Source organism: Sorex fumeus, unplaced genomic scaffold, assembly GCF_029834395.1.
Source record: "Sorex fumeus unplaced genomic scaffold, SorFum_2.1 ptg000020l, whole genome shotgun sequence".
In the NCBI taxonomy this organism is placed as follows: domain Eukaryota; kingdom Metazoa; phylum Chordata; class Mammalia; order Eulipotyphla; family Soricidae; genus Sorex; species Sorex fumeus.
Genome location: NW_026606077.1, coordinates 3,550,972 through 3,568,646, shown reverse-complemented (window position 1 = coordinate 3,568,646; position 17,675 = coordinate 3,550,972). Strand labels below are relative to the sequence as shown.

Below are 17,675 nucleotides of genomic sequence, written 5' to 3'. Positions count from 1 at the left end.
TTTGAAAGTAGAGGATGAACTCTTGTTCTAACACATTTTAACATGCAAACATGATGTCTTGTGGCTGGCAGAATGTTTATGGAAACACTTCCATTGAAGACTGATGAGCTAATTAGCTTCATTGCTTGTAAACTACTAATTGCTAGAAAACACTCAACCTGGCATCCTTTAGCATTCTCTTGAAAAATCTGTAGCAGGCTCATATTCAATTGATATTCTCTTTAAAAAATTATGGTTTGGCCTCCCAAGGTGTTTTCAGGGTACTCTGGAGCAACTCCTGGTGATTTTTCAGCTGGCCAAGGGTTCAATGTGGGGCCTGAGGCTGTGGTGTTGCAAGGTTCTGTTGTGCCAGGGACTACCAGGGCCACCCCGTAGTGCTGGGGGACAGACACATGCACCTGCACTGTCTCCCTGGAACATGGATCTGGTATTCTAAGCAAACGTCATTGTTCTCCTTCTGAGGTGTGTGTTGGACACTGGGAACTACTTAATTTCTCCATTTTAACTTTAGTCACTTGGTATGTTGGATGATGACATACGGATAGCCTGTTTTGAGAAATAATAGTAATACCCCTTTTGAAAATAGGAGAAATTCTGTCAGATACCCACCATTTACTTTGATGTATAATTCAAAGATTGGAGCAAATGTTTAATTCATGTTAACTGATTTGGAAGTGATATGTCCTAGAGTTAAAATGTAGCTTGGAATCTTAGCAGGTAAAAATTCTGAAACCACAGTTGTGTCTCATCTGTTACCCGTGGCTTTGATCTCTCTGATTATAAAGATGGCGCAACTCTATAACTATCTTATAAATATATTCAAAGGTAGCAAATGCTAATACACTATTTAAAGGGCATGCTCATATGTGAAGCTTGCATTGTCAGTCTTTGAGCCATCTTCCTAGTACTTGAGATGCTTTTTAGTGAATTTAAAATAATCACAATGAAAAATCTCAATAATTTTTGATTACAAATTGATATATTTTGATTCTATGGATAAAATGTAAAAATTTATTTTCACATTTTAATGTTAAGTATTAAAACTTCAGTTTTTAGAAATGTTTCTGAATGTCAATACTTGAAAAAGCAGTTTCCAAGTTATTAAAAATTTTTTATGTGACTTACATATACTTTTCTAGTGACTAGTTCATCCACCACAACTCAGAGGAAACTGCAGAATCAATGAATGCAGAATCAAGTTGTCTACACTTTAAGCAAGGAGTCTGATATCTTGTCCTAAAATTGACTAACTCTAGGACTAGTCACAATTTAGTGGTTCTTCTTACTTTCCTTTCAGATCCAACATCTCTTCTAAAAGCGTAACTTCCAGGTATCACGCAGTTTTAAAACACTTGAGAGATTCTTTCATAAACTTGACTTAACATCACTTTGTACTGTATTGGATTTGATTGAATATCATCTTACAGTTGCTAGGTTCTAAAGAAGCTATGACTTCCATAATAAGTTTTATGGAAGTTACTGCCTTCACTGACTTTTCTATGTAATATTTTGTTACTTAGATGTCTGCCTTTCCCAGCCGGTTAATCTTGAAATTCATTATAATGAAATGGTAATATAAATTGCTTAAAGGTTTCTTTCTAATTATCTAAATTCTAGAAAACTATCAATTTTTTATTTTTATTGAGAAAGTAATTTGATTTATGTGTCAGAAGAACGTGAGTGAAACTATGATACTCTTTTAGGTCTTTCGGATAAATGAGGCTATCATAAAATTATTAGGAATCTTACAGAGAGTGATGGGATTAGGATAGAGTCAATTAATTGGCATTCAACAAAAGGGTAAAAACACAAATTCTCAGAACTAGGACAAAATTCAATGTTTTCTTATCCCAGAAATCGTATAAACTGTAATCATATGAACTGGAGACAAAAAGAAGTATTTTAAAGCTGTTCCTAGGTACGGGTAGCTCACGAGACTTGTGGCACATCAATTTGACAACATTTCATAATTTCTGCCTTCTCATTTCATCCTCACTCTTAAGATTAGATTCTGATATGGGCAAAGTAATGAAATTTAACATGTATACATTTAATAATTAATATTTTGAGGCAATATCAGATTCATCCCTTTAGTTCCATAAAGCAATGGGATTGGTTGGTCCCGTGTTTCTCGATCTTTTTCTGACCGTCACTCCTTTCTAACCTTGCCTCTTTCCTATGCATCCCCCTGTTTGCTATTTGGCTCTGTGGCCTCATGTTGTGCCTCCCTACCATGTGCTTTTTCATCTGTGCCTCCCCTTAGAATATTCTGAAGACTCTAAAGAGATTATAGAGAACACTGACTAGTAATTCCTGGAATATTGGAGAACTATTAAAATGTCTTTTAAGAAACATTTGTTAAAGACTGAAATGAACAAATCAATGGCATATACAACGAAGAAACTATTGATATGGATTAAAAAAGCCCAAATCTAAAATATTCTAGGGGCCAGATCTCTGAGCACTGGTGGTGTGCTCCTTCTAAAAGTATTTTTTTTCATTTTTTAAAGTTTTATTTCATTTTTATAAATTTGTTCACAACATTTGTTTACATTTAATATTCAAACACCAATCCCACCACCATTATCCCTTCCCACCACCATGTTTCAAATGACTAAAAGTTATTTTAATAGCAGTTTTTTACTACAATTCTTGCTGGCTACTTTATAACTTTATATACTGGCCACAGTAGATATGTATTGTTCGCTGTATCAAATAATTAGAATTTCATTACAATATGAAAATTTTGATTCCTGACCTCAAAAGACTTCAAGGTAATAAAATTTAACATGTATACATTTAATAATTAATATTTTGAGGCAATATCAGTTTTCAAGCATGTAAATGTTTATGTATTAGAGGGGCACAATGTAACCACACCAAAGTGCCAATATATCCCTCAGTTCACTGGATCCTCACCATCACTGAGCCCATTTTCTTCCCATGAGTAAACTCAATTTATGGTCATAATCTAATAGTTTGTTTTCACTGGGCATTGTATCTTCCCTTAACATTTTAAGAACATTACATGAGAATAATTATAAATGATGAGCAAGTTGCTATAGTAACTTTATTATTTAAAAAAATTTTTTTTACATTTAAAAATTTTATTGATTCACCATGAGATACAATTATAAGCTTTCATGTCTGGGTTACAGTCACACAATGATCAAACACCTATCCCTCCACCAGTGCACATTCCCCACCAACAATCTCCCCAGTATGCCCCCCCTTTCCCACCCTCCCCTTGCCCCCATGGCAGACAATATTTCCCATACTCTCTCTCAGCTTTCGGGCATTATGGTTTGCAATGCAGATACTGAGAGGTTATTATGCTTAGTCCACTATCTACTTCCTGCACACATCTCCCATCCCGACTGGTTCCTCCAGCCATCATTTTCTTAGTGATCCCTTCTCTATTCCAGCTGTCCTCTCCCACCCGCTCATGAGACAGGCTTCCAACTATGGAGCAATCTTCCTGATTCTTATCTCTACTGTCTCTTGTTGTAGGTCTCATGTTATGTTATCTTATACTCCACAAATGAGTGCAGTCCTCCTATGTCTGTCCCTCTCTTTCTGACTCATTTCACATAGTATGATACTCTCCACGTCTATTCACTTAAAAGCAAATTTCATGACTTCATCTCTCCTAACAGCTGCATAGTATTCCATTGTGTTATAGAAACTTTAGATATAAAATTGTTGAGATCACTTAAGTGGTGGCATGATCAAAATGAAGAGGTTTAACTGATTATTATTTTAGGATGACAACTGTATTTCTGATTTCTACTTTTAGGAGTCATATAGAAAAATGTGTACATTATAAAAAATAAAACAGTCAAGGAGAGTTTATGGTAGAAAGCACCATAAAATATCTTGTTCTCTCATTACCTTTTATGCTACACCTAAGACAAAAATTTCTTTTGCTTCCAGTCTCACATTCAGGTGAAATCAAGCCTTTTGATTTTACTTCTAGTGGTAACTCTATAACCTTATATATGCTTATATTTCTTTTACTTTATCAAAATAAACATTATCAATTTACACACTTTTATGAAATATGAACATTTTGTTTATTTATATATCTCTTTACTCTCACCTCAAGTCTGGTGTCAGAGATATTGGGTGTTAGGGGTGACCGGAATAGGGTGTCAATTAAAACAGAACCATAATAGAAGTTTTGTTGTACAGTTGTTCTGTTGACTGAATAGCAATAAAATCTGGCACTTTCTGGGCATTGTGGAAATTCTATAAATATTCAAATCACCTTGCCCAAACTCCTTTTCCTTTGAAGTAATTAGGATTTTGGTATTTGCAATTAAGGTTTCTGTAGATACATCTGCATATCTATAGGCGAATACTCACACTAACCAATAACACAAGCTATTACATAAATCTTATTTGATTGTTCTTAACTGATAATGAAAAATAAATTTATTGTGCAGAACAAAATACAATCCTAAAGCGAGTCTGCTCTTTCATTGTAGGTTAATACTGGGAACAAAAATAATGTGCAGAAGATTGCTTAGGAAGCATGGAAATAGAGCCAAAGAAACTGGGTGAATGGAGTGCTTTGTGGTATAAAGTTCAAGCACAAAGTTAACACATCATTTCCATAGAGGAGCTGTAATGCTATATAGTTTTTATTTGTATATTTTATAAAATTATACTAGTTATTATATTATTATTTTGGAAATTGAGGGTAATCATCAATTTATGTGGCTTCCCTTCCTATGGCTGATTCGATTCCGGTTTGATTGACAATACCTTTTTAAGGTATGCTAATATTTTAATAATTTGTAGTCAATGTTAGCTATTGTCTGCTGCTGGGAATTCATTGTTTTATATATATATATCTTTTTAATTTTATTGAATCACCATGAGACAGTTACAAGTTTTCATGTTTGGATCACAATCACACAATGATCAAACACCCATCCCTCCACCAGCGCACATTCCCCACCACCAATATCCCTGGTATAAAAATATGGAATGCTTCACAAATTTGCATTTCATCCTTGCGCAGGGGCCATGCTAATCTTCTCTGTATTGTTCCAATTTTAGTATATGTGCTGCTGAAGCGAGCACTCATTGTATTTTTTAAGATGACTGATCCTTTGACCCTAGCATTTTAATCAATCATTATCACATTCTTGGATGTGAGAAGAATATTTTTTTCATTTTGGGGTATATTTCTTTTCTGGCCCATTGTGTATGTGTGACTACAGAGCTTGATTTCTGGACAAGAATATAATTTTCTTATCCATATATTTCAAATGCCATTCCTTAAATATTGCAAATAAGTAGAAGGTAGGTGTTTTAACATACAGATGCCTTGGCCTGTTTCCCCTGGCAGCCCGGTGGCCGCCATCCTCCAGAGGCCACTGGACAGTCAGGTTTGGGCCCACATTGACGAGACATGCAGGGCCTCACGGGATGGGGATGGAGCCGGTCCTGTCCTCCCCACCCCAACGAGACCCCAAGTCATCACCCACGAACGGCCTCTCTGGCTCCTGATCAAACTGCCTAATGGCCATGATCCCGGAGACTCAGAAACAAATCTCGAAACCCAGTGGCTTTTGACAGAAATGCAGCCGGACCCCACAGTACACAGGGCCACCCCAGGGGGGAAAGGGTGTTGTCACTCCGCCTGCTCCCTCTTGGGGGCTTGATGGCTGTCATCCTTCAGAGGCCATTGGACTGTCAGGCTTGGGCCTGCAGTGATGAAACTTGTTGGGCCTCACGGGATGGGGGGGCGGGCCTGTCCTCCCACCCCAACAAGACCCCAAGTCATCGCCCACGAATGGCCTCTCTGGCTCCTCATCATGCTGCTCAATTGCCACGATCCCAGAGACTCAGGAGCAAATCTTGAAACCCAGTGGCTTTTGGCAGAAATCCCTCCAGATTTAAGTGTTAAAATTTCGAAATTTCAAAATCATGTGGCCCTACTGCAGCCACACGACAACATCATATGTTATTCATGACCAGCAATAGAACACAAATTGTCTACTGTTGCCTTTTCAGCGGATCTGAGTGTTGGGGTAAAATCTCAAATAATAATGATGGGTCTGGTGTCGAAATATTGAATGTGATCAAAGTAGACAGAAAGTAATGTGGAAATCATCTACCCCACAGGTAGGGGGAGGGTGTGGGATGGGGGTATACTGGGATTTTTGGTGGTGGAGAATGGGCACTGGGTGTTTCATTGTATGACCGAGACTTAGACCTGAAAGCTTTGTAACTGCTTTCATGGTGATTCAATAAATAAAATTATAAAAAAATTAAAAAAAAGAAGTGTCCCCTTTCCAGGATTCCTGGGAAAAGCAAAGTGTAATTACAGAGAAAGAAAATATTCCCATTAAAATTTTCCACTGCTAACTTAAGAGTAAAGCTATTTATATTGATGTATTAAAAAAAATAAAAGGGGTCAGGGATAAAAAGGATAACGAAGACTACACTTCAAAAGAGTACTGCATGTGGGACTGGAGACATAGTTTGGGAGGTAGGGTACTTGCCTTGCATGTTACCAACCCAGGTTTGATCCTGGTACTACACTGGGTCCTCTGAGCCCTTCACGGAATGATCCATGACCACAGAGCTAGGAGTTAGTTTCCAGCACCTTCAGGTGTGCCCCCAGACAAACAAATTAGTATGAGGGGTGAGGGAAAGAGCTCAAGATGTGGAGTATGTGCCTAGCATATGAGAAGCCCTGAGTTCAGTATTTGATACCACGTGACCTACACTCTTCTCCCCACTGCAGCCTGAACACAAATCATTAGACCTACCCCATAGAAACAAAAACAAAAGCAAACAAAAAAAAAACAACCACTAAAAAAATTACAGCTATTGTTCTAAATTAGCTCACTGATTTAGCCAGACCTTGTCTAGCTCCCCAAATTAGAAAAAGCCATAAGAAAGTAGGAAATTAGGAATAATTGTACTTAAATATACATGGACCTGTAACATGAAATAAAATTTTAAATTGCTAGATGGCATTTTTGAATGTTTATACTCACCCTTTTCTCTGAAGTGGCATATTCAATGAAATATTTATATCTTGCTTTTCCTTTGTGATGCCAGAGTCTTCATGAGATTTCCTCTTTTATCTTCCTCACCAGATCTTCTCAAACTATAGGATAATTCAAAAGAAAGAACAGTTTTAACAACTCCTGACTGCCACTTGCTTCACTCTTTCCCTTCCCTCTCCATATATATTTGAGTGTGTGTGTGTGTGTGTGTGTGTGTTCATTTGATTTGTTTTTGCTCTATACCTGATGATACTCAGAGGTTACTCCTGACTCTGCATTCAGGAATCACTTCTGTGAGGTGCCAGGGATGGAACCCAGGTAGGCTGTGTCCAAGGCAAGCACCCTAGCTGTGGTACTATTGCTCCAACCTAACACATACATAGTTTTAAAGAACTAGGTTGATCTTTTTATTTGTTTATTTGTTTAAGATAATTTACTTGGGCCAGAGGCATCATTCAGCTAGTGGGACGTTTGCCTTGTATGCAGTAGTCCTAGGTTCGATCCCCACCCCCTGTATCCCATATGACTCTTTAAGCCTGCCCCGAGAGATCCGTGAGCACAGAGTCTGAAGAAGTCTTGAACACTGCCTGGCATGTCCCCCAAGCAAAGCAAACAAACAAACAAATGAACAGACAGAAATGACTTATTCATTTTTCTAATAGAAACAATACTAGTGATTCCTGAAACAATATAAACAATTTTATTATTTTACACACGCAGTGCTGCTATACCATGCCAATCACTAGAGGTCCAGGATCCTTCCACCATTCCCAGATCCCTTTCATTCCCTTCCCCTGCCCCGAGCATCCTTTGGTTGCAGTTCTACTGAGCACCTGTGAAGGTTGTTTCCATTTGCCCAATATTTTTGTTGTTGTTTGTTTTGGGCCATACTTAGCGGTGTTCAGGGCTTACCCCTGATTTGCACAGGGATCACCCCTGGTGGGCTTTAGGGACCATATGGGATACAGGGAATGCAGAACCTGGCTTGGGTGCATGCATGGCAAGCGCCTGTCACTTTGCTGTCACTCCAGTTTCTGTCCAATATTTTTGATCTCTTTTTCCTTCTGTTGCCTATGGCATTTACCTAGTTCACTAAATATAGGTTTCAAGCACCCTCAGAAAGAGGCATGTGGAATTAAGAATCCCTATTTATAGTCCTCTGGTTATGGACGGTTGAACTTCTGAATCCTGTGACTGATAACAAGGGGTCATGATGATCTCAGTTAGGAAATTTTGCTGAAACTCCACAGCTAAAAAATTGCTCTGAAAATTTCATGAGAATGGCTTTGATTTTGACATGATAAATCTTCACATAAAATAGATATGAAATATTAATGTAGCAGTGAGAACACTTTAGCCTGTTAAGAACTCTGCATTTATCTAGTACTTTTCTCTAGGGACTAACGGCTTTCACTTGTTTTCTTATTGTGTTTCTATAATTTTTATGTTTGTAAAATAAGGAGATTGAGACCCCTAAATTATGTGTCTGCTCTGGTTTTCATTTTTCAACTTTAGAAAGTTAGCCAACAAGCTGGTTATTGACCCTGCAATAAAGTTCTTCACTATTATGATTTAGAATTGAGAAAAAAATCATAATTTCTCTTGGTATTATACTGGAAGCATTATTTGGACCTGACTGAAATTTCCCTCGGGAACTGTTTGAGGTCTTTGAAAAACTTCAGAGATGTTAAAATGGTTATATATATGTATATAGATATATCCTATTTTTGAAGAATGCTAGGTCAAATTTTATACTTCTAAGGGATTAACCAGACTTGTTTCAAAGTTTTGGGGTAGTTTAGAAAATGAAAGAAAACGAAATGCTTTATGGAAAAGAAAATGTTTTCCTATCCTACTCTCCTCCATTCTTCCTCCCACCCCACCCTCCCTCCCCCATCTTAACCGTCACCTTTTTTTATATTTGGTTGTTAACATTTGCATCCCATTATTTCAGTGTTGTTGACTCTCTTGTTTGGATATTGGTCTCTATCTTTTATGTCACAAATGTACCTAAGTCCCCTTGCCCCTTGTCCCTTTCTGCTTCTTATCTGTATCTGTCTCTTCTCTTCTCCCTCCCCTCCTCCCCTGCTCCCCTCCACCGTTGGACTTTTTCTTTCTCTTCCTTATTAGGTCAAGGGTGATCTAATCATCTCCCCTTTAAACTACTGCATTTCCTCATCCAGCTATTCTAAATACAATTCGCTGCCATATGCTTCAACTCTTAAAGGAAACACAAAGACAATGAATAAAAATGCCTCTCTGTGTTTTAATAAAACTCTCTTTATAACACTGAAGCTTAAATTTCAAATGACTGAGTATTCTTTTTTTTTATTCACCCCTCTCCCAATCATATAAAATGTAAAAGCCACTGGAGATATGACTTAATGGTGCAGTTCCTGCTTTGCACACATGAATATGCCTTGAAATATATAACACACACACAAACACAAACACACACACATCTTCACACACAAACAACACAAATATACAAACCGCTCATACCAGTCCTCTTACCTCCCAACCCTTTCTATCTTGTAACCATAATGTTTTTCAGATACTAAGTAAATTTTGTTGTATTTTGTCAGTTCACTTGATTTGATTATTTATGTTGCATATATGTAAAACATCTGATAATTATTTATCACTTCTTAATTTACTTCACTTAGCATAATAATTTTAAGATTCATCCATTCTTTCTTAAAAGGCATGCATTTATCATTTTAATACTTGAATATATGTACTCATATATTAAATTAACTATATTTAATCGACTGAGTATATGTACCAAAACTTTTTTATCCACTTAATTGTCAGTGGATATTTTGGTTTATTCCATATTTTGGTTATTGTGAATGATATTACTGTGAACGTAACATTTCGAATATTCTTTTGAATTCATGTTTTTACATAGTCTGGAGAAATGCCTAGGGTTGCTATTGCATGATGATATGGAATTTTCATTTTCACTTCCTTAACAATCTCTATATTGTTTTTCCCAGATATTGTGTCAGTATACATTTCCAGCAAAGGCGTATAGAGTTCATGTCTTTCTTTATATCCTTGCCAATGTTTATTGTTTCAAGTCTTTCTTATACCCATTCTCACAGTAGTGAGGTAATAGTGTAGTTTTATTTTGTATTTCCTAAATAAGCTATGATGAGTAAATTCACATGTGATTGTAGCCCACCTCTATGTCTTTAGAGAAAATATGTAGCATCTCTTGCGTTTTATAAAAAAGTATGGAGTTATTTGTTGTTGAATTCTGCGAGTTCTAATCTCTTTTACGTTTTATATGAATGGAAGGTGTGCAAGTCTTCTCAAAATCAATGGGTTATCTTTTTAATTTTTATACTAGTTTCTTTTTCTGTATAAATTATCTTCAACTTCTTGAGAGTTCGTCTCTTTACCACTTTTGTTTCCCTTGTTTAGTTTGAACTTGAGTCTCCAAATATATCTTTGAGTTGATAATATGTGAGTTTATCAACTATTTTCTTCTATGAATTTAATAGTTTCAAGTATTATATTAAAAACTTGATTAAATTAATTAATTTTTAAACTGAATCATGGTGAGATACATAATAACAAAGTTGTTCATGATTGGGTTTCAGTCATACATAATGTTTTAACACCTACCTCTTCACCAGTGAACATTTCCCACCCTACTCTCCCTCCCCCAGCATGTCTGTATGGTAGGCACTTACCTTCTCTGTCTCTGTCTCTGTCTCTGTCTCTGTCTCTGTCTCTGTCTCTGTTCCTCCTTTTGTGCATTATGGTTTGTAGTGCCAATATTGAGAGATTATCATGTTTATTCCTTTACTTACTTTCAACACACATTTCTTATCCAGAGTGATCACTTCCAACTATCTTTGTCATACTCGTCCCTTCTCTATTCCAGCTGCCTTCTCCCCCAGCACTTGAGGCAGGCTTCCAATTGTGGATCAATCCTCCTGGCCTTTGTTTCTACTGTTCTTGGACATTAGTTTCATACTTTTTTTTATATCCCATGAATGAGTGCAATAATTCTATGTTTGTTCCTGTCCTTCTGATTCATTTCACTCAACTTGAGGCTCTCCATATCCATCCATTTAAAAGCGACTTTATTTTTCTTGGTGGTTGTGTAGTATTTCATTGTGTAGATGCATAGTTTATTTAACCAGTTGTTTGTTCTGATCTCAGGCACTCAGGCTGTTTCCAGATTCCGGCTATTTTGAGTAGTGTTGCAATAAACATACGAGTGCAGATGTCATTTCTACTGTGTGTTTTTCCACTCCAGAGGTATATTCCCAGAGTGGCAGTGCTGAGTCAATTTCTAGCTTTCTGGGGAATGCCTATATTGTTTTCCAAAATGACTGGACCAGTTGACTTTTTCACTTATAGTGAAGGAGAGTCCCTTTATTCCCGCATCCACTTCAGCACTGGTGCATTGGTGGTTTTTCTTTTTTTTTTCCTGATGTGTGCCAGACTCTGTGGTGGAGATATGATACCTCACTGCACTGTTGTTTTGATTTGCATCTCCCTGGTGATTAGCAATGTAGAGTATTTTTTCATGTGTCTTTTGGCCATTTGTATTTCTTCTTTGAGAAAGTTTATGTTAATCTCTTCTCATATTTTGATAGGGTTGGCTGTATTTTTCTTTTCTTTTTTAAAATTTTTATTAGTGAAACACCATGAGGTACAGTTGTGGACTTACAAGTTTTTGTGCTTGGGTTTCAGTTATACAATTATCGAGTACCCATCCCTCCACCAGTGCCCTTTCTCCACCACCAATGATCCCAGTATCCCTCCCACCCCCCATTCCCCCATCCCATCCGGCCTCTGTGGCAGGGCATTCCCTTTTGTTCTCTCTCTCCTTTTGGGTGCTGAGGTTTGTGAAAGAGGCATTGAGTGGCAATCATGTTCGGTCTATAGTCTACTTTCACCATGCATCTCCCATCCTGGGAGGATCCTCCCAACACCCTTTACTTGGTGTTCCCTTCGTATCTGAGCTGCCTTTTCCCCTAGCATGTGCGGCTGGCCTTTAAGCCATGGAGTGAACCTCCTGGTACTTATCTCGACTATTCTTGGATGTTAGTCTTCTATTTTGTTACTTTATATTCCACAGATGAATGCAATCTTTCTATGTCTGTCCCTTTCTTTCTGACTCATTTCACTTAGCATGATACTTTCCATGTAGTACTACTTGTATGTAAATTTCATGACTTCATCTTTTCTAACAGTTGCATAGTACCTATTGTATAGATGTACCAAAGTTTCTTTAACCAGTCACCTTTTCTCAGGCACTCGGGTTTTTTCCAGATTTTGGCTATTGTGAACAGTGCAGCAATGAACATAGAAGTGTAGATGTCATTTCGACTGTACTTTTTTTGCCTCTTTGGGATATATTCCCAGGAGTGATATTGCTGGGTCAAATGGGAGCTCAATTTCTAATTTTTTTTAGAATCATTCATACTGCTTTCCAAAAGGGCTGAACCAGTCAGCATTCCACCAGCAATGAAGGAGAGTCCCTTTCTCCCCACATCCGTGCCAACACCAGTTGTTTTTGTTCTTTTGGGTGGGCCAGTCTCTGTGGTGTGAGATGATATCTCATTGTTGTTTTGATCTGCATCTCTCTGATGATTAGTGATGTAGAGCATTTTCTCATATGCCTTTTAGCCATTTGGATTTCTTCTTTGAGAAAGTTTCTGTTAATTTCATCACCCCATTTTTGGTTGGGGTTGGATGTTTTTTTCTTGTGGAGTTCAACCAGTGCTTTGTATATCCTTGATATCAACCCCTTATAAGATGGGTTATTGGGTGAATATCCTTTCCCATTCTGCAGATTTTCTTTGCATTCTGGTCACTGTATCTATTGAGGTGCAGAAGTGTCTTAATTTAAACATTTGTTTACCTCTGTTTCCACTTGGAAGGTCAGTGGAGTGTCGTCTTTGAAGATACTGTTAGCCTCAATATTGTGGAGGGTTTTATAGACCTGCTCTTTAATGTACCTTATGGATTTTGGCTGATATTGAGATTTTTAATCCATTTTGATCTGACTTTTGTGCATGGTGTTAGGTCGAGCTCTAAGCCCATTTTTTTTTTTTTTGCATGTGGTTGTCCAGTTATGCCAGCACCATTTGCTGAAGAGGCTTTCCTTGCTCCACTTCACATTTCTTGCTCCTTTATCAAAGATTAGATGTTCATACATTTGGGGTTGTGTGTACGGATATTCCACCCTGTTCCATTGGTCTGTGGCCCTGCCTTTTTTCCAGTACCATGCTGTTTTAATTATTACCGCTTTGTAGTAGAGTTTGAAGTTGGGGAGGGTAATGCCTCCCACATCTTTTCCCCAAAAATTGCTTAACTATTTATGGGAATTTGTTGTTCCATATGAATTTCAGGAGTGCTTGATCTATTTCTTCGAATAATTTCATGGATCCCTTAAGGGATCGCATTGAATCTGTATAATGCTTTGGGGAGTATTGTCATTTTTACAATGTTAATTCTTCCTATCCACGAGTGGGGAATATGTTTCCATTTCCTCGTGTCCTCTTTTATTTCATGGAGTAGTGTTTTATAGTTTTCATTGTAGAGGTCCTTTACCTCTTTAGTTAGGCTAATTCCAAGGTATTTGATTTTCTGGGGCATGATTGTGAATGGGATTTTTTTTTCCCTGTCACTTTCCTCTGTCTCATTATTTTCGTATAGGAAAGCCATGGATTTTTGGGCATTAATTTTATAGCCTGTGACTTTACTGTACAAATCTATTGTTTCTAGGAGTTTCTTGGTAGAGGATTTAGGATTCTCGAGATATAGTATCATATCATCTGTGAATAGTAAGAGCTTGATTTCTCCCTTTCCTATCTGGATGTCTTAATGTCTTTTTCTTGCCTAATCGCTATTGTAAGTACTTCCAGTACTATATTGAACAGAAGTGGTGATAGTGGGAATCCCTGTCTTGTCCCTGATCTTAGAGGGAAGGCCTTAGTTTTTCCCCATTGAAGATAATGCTTGCCATGGGTTTGTCGTAGATGGCTTTGACTATCTTGAGGAAAGTTCCTTCAAAACCCATTTTGGTGAGAGTTTTCATCATAAACGGGTGCTGGATCTTGTCAAAAGCTTTCTCTGCACCTATTGATATGATCATATGGCTTTATCTTTTGTTGATATAATGGATTATGTTGATTGATTTCTGAATGTTAAACCATCCTTGCATCCTCGGGATGAATCCCACTTGGTTGTGGTGTATGATCTTTTCGATGAGTTGTTTGCTAATGTTTTGTTGAGGATCTTTGCATCCGTGTTTATCAGGGATATTGGCCTATAGTTTTCTTTGTTGGTGGTGTCTTTGTTTGCCTTTGGTATTAGGGAGACATGTGCCTTATAGAAAATGTTTGGGAGAGTTCCTGTTTTTTCAATTTCCTGGAAAAGCTTGAGGAGAACTGGCAACAGTCTTCTTTAAATGTTTGGAAGAATTCACTAGTGAATCCATCTGGGCCTGGGCTTTTGTTTTTGGGAAGACTTTTGATTACGGTTTCAATTTCCTTGATATGATTGGGTCTATTCAGTTATTCCAAGTCTTCTTGGTTCAGTCTTGGGATATTGTAGGAATCACGGAACTTATACATTTCTTCTAGGTTCTTTTGTTTCATGGTATACAGACTCTCAAAGTAATCTCTGATCTTTTGAAAATTAGTTTCTGTTGTGATGTCCCCTTTTTCATTTCTGATTTGGTTTATTAGGATTCTCTCTCTCTCTCTCTCTCTCTCTCTCTCTCTCTCTGTGAGTCTTGCTACTGGTTTATCAATCTTGTTTATTTTCTCAAAGATCTGCTGAGGACACCCACTGAATTTTTAATTTCATCTACTGAATCCTTTATTTGTGTCACTTCTTTTTGTAGCTTTTTAAATTTCTGCTCTCATTTCTTCCTGTATTTTCTCGACTATCCGTTCCACTGTTTTTTTTTCATTTCTTCCTTTAATTTTCTGGATGTCTCCTCCATTGATTCTTTGAGTAACTCCTTGTACATCCTCAGAATTTCATCTTGGAATTCTTAATCGAAGAGAGCATATTTGTGGTTAACCCCTGTTGAAGGTTTGGGACTCTTTTCTTCCTCCTCTACTTGCAGTGGTGATTTGTACTGTTTCTTCATGCTGTTGTGGTTGTCTAGAGGTAAAACCTTGGAATTCACTAGCACTATTCCCTCTTATAGTGGGAATGGATTCTGAATAAGGTTGGTCGATGGTGGTCACCCTTCTGCCTTTTTAGAATCTGACCTTCCTCTCAGGCATTATTCTGTGGCTTATGACAGGCATCGAGTGAAGCGTTGGAGGAGATGTTCTTTTATATTGAACTTGTAAGGCTTTTTGCGTTCTGGTCTTTTGTTAGAATTGGAGTAGGCTAGTGGATTATTGTTGTATTGTAGTTGGGGCAGCCAGGATTTTTTTCACAGAATTAGGTTATAATTACTTCTGGCGGTGCTCGGGGGACCCTATGGGATGCTGGGAATCGAACCTGGGTCGCCCGCGTGCAAGGCAAATGCCCTACCCGCTGTGCTATTGCGCCAGCTATAGCAATATCTTTATCGCTATATAGCGATATCGCTAATATCGCTATATAGCTATATAGCGATCTAGCTATATAGCTATATCTATCTATATATATATATAGTGATAGCTATATCGCTGGAGCGATAGCACAGCGGGTAGGGCGTTTGCCTTACACGCGGCCATCATGGCCGACCCGAGTTCGATTCCTCCGCCCCTCTCGGAGAGCCCAGCAAGCTACCGAGAGTATTCGATATGCCAGACACAGTAACAACAAAGTCTCCAATGGAGACGTTACTGGGCCCACTCGAGCAAATCGATGATCAACGGGAGGGCCTTTACCTTTACCTTACCTTTTAGGTTATAAAGGCTAGGATGTGAGTCAAGAGTGCTGGGAGTGGGAAATATAACTGTGGTCTCGAAGAAGGCCACGCCCACTTTAATGAGCCCACACCCCTATGTGGAGGCCACGCCTCCAGCCCCTCCCAGGGATTCACTGACCTAGGAATCTGCAGAGGAGAGCTGGGCCCTGAAGAGGTGAGTGGGAGGTCTGGTGGAACTCCGGCAAGTGTTCCCCCAAATCTCCTTTGGCTGCCCAGCTGTGGGAAAAGGATGGCTGTATTTTTCTTGCAAAATTCTATCAATGCTTTATATATTTGGATATCTTGAATATTAACCACCTATCTGATGGGTATTGGGTGAATAGTTTTTCCCAATCTGTGGACTGTCTTTGTATCTTGGTCACTATTTCGTTGAGCTGCAGAAGCTTCTTAGTTTAACATAGTTTATCTTTGCTTCCACTTACTTGGTCAGGGGTGTTTCATCTTTGAAGATGCCTTTAGCTTATATGTCATAGAGGTTTCTTTCCACAATTTACTCTATGTATCTTATGGATTCAGTTCTGATACTAAGGTCTTTAATCCATTTTTATCTGACTTTTATGACTGGCATTAGACAGAGATCTGAGTTCATTTTTTATGTATGTAGCTGTCCAGTTTTCTAAGAACCACTTATTGAAGAGAATTTTCTAGCTTTATTTCATATTTCTCGCTCCTTCATCAAAGATTGGGTGATCATATATTGTGCTATTTTGCTATCAATGTCTTTCTTCAAGTCTATGAGCAGTTGTTTTAAGTATCTTGCTGGTCCCTCATTAAGTGCATATACGTTTAGGAGTGTGAGTTCTTACTGATGTACAGACTGCTGAATAATTAAGAAGTGACCTTCATTGTATCTTATAACTTTCGTTAGCCTGAAGTCTATGTGGTCTGAAACTAGTTTAGCCATCCTGGCTTTTTTAAGGGGATTGTTTGTTTGAATTATTTTCTGAGCTTTGACTTTAAGTCTGTGTTTACTTTGTTCAGATATGTTTCATATAGGCAACAGAGTGTTGGCTTCAATTTTCTAATCCATCCTGCCACTCTGTGTCTCTTAATTGTGCATTTAGCCCACTCACATTGAGAGAGATTATTGTTTTGGGTTTTACTTCCATCTTTCTGCAGGAGATTGGTTGTTTGAGGGGCTTTCTTTGTCTTAAAGTTTAGTCCATCTTGTAACAATGATTTTGAGTCTATGACATTCCTTACTTGTTGTTTATCTGTGAAGCTGTGTATTGTTCCTTCAAATATGAATGAGCTAGCTGGTTAAAATATTCTTGGTGAGGTGTACATTTCACTGAGTTTTTTTCACCATATCCCACCACTGTCCTTGGGCGTGGAGGGTTTCATCTGATAAGTCTGCTGTAAGTCTCAAGGATGCTCTTTTGTAAATAATTTTCTTCTTTGATCTTGCTGCTTTCAGTATGTCTATGATCTTTGTCATTCTGCTTGTGTCTTGGGGTATTTTTATTTGGATTTCTTTTAGCTGGTATCCTTTGGACCTCCTGGATCTGGGTACATACACTCTTTAGCTCTGGGAACTTTTCAGCAATGATGGCTTTGAGAGTTGCTTCTTTATAAGGGTTTTCTTCCTGCCCCTCATCACCCCAGTGATTCTTATGTTGTTCTTGATTTCATCCAAGTACTATTTTGAAGTTCCATTCCATCTTCTGCTGTTGTCTGAAGATTCTTTGCATCTTATCTTGGAGCTCACTGATTCTGTCCTCAGCAGCTGTTACTCTGTTCCT

At 38.0% G+C, this 17,675-nt stretch overlaps 1 protein-coding gene and 1 non-coding gene across 2 annotated transcripts in view; one reads left to right on the top strand and one right to left on the bottom strand.

Moving 5' to 3' along the window:
* The window catches only part of CTNNA3 (catenin alpha 3), a 1,757,578-nt gene that overhangs the window by 114,105 nt on the left and 1,625,798 nt on the right, over window positions 1–17,675 (top strand). The window lies entirely within an intron of this gene.
* LOC130022748 (U6 spliceosomal RNA) lies at window positions 4,982–5,088 on the bottom strand. Its single transcript, XR_008792288.1, has one exon. It is a non-coding gene; the product is annotated as a U6 spliceosomal RNA (small nuclear RNA).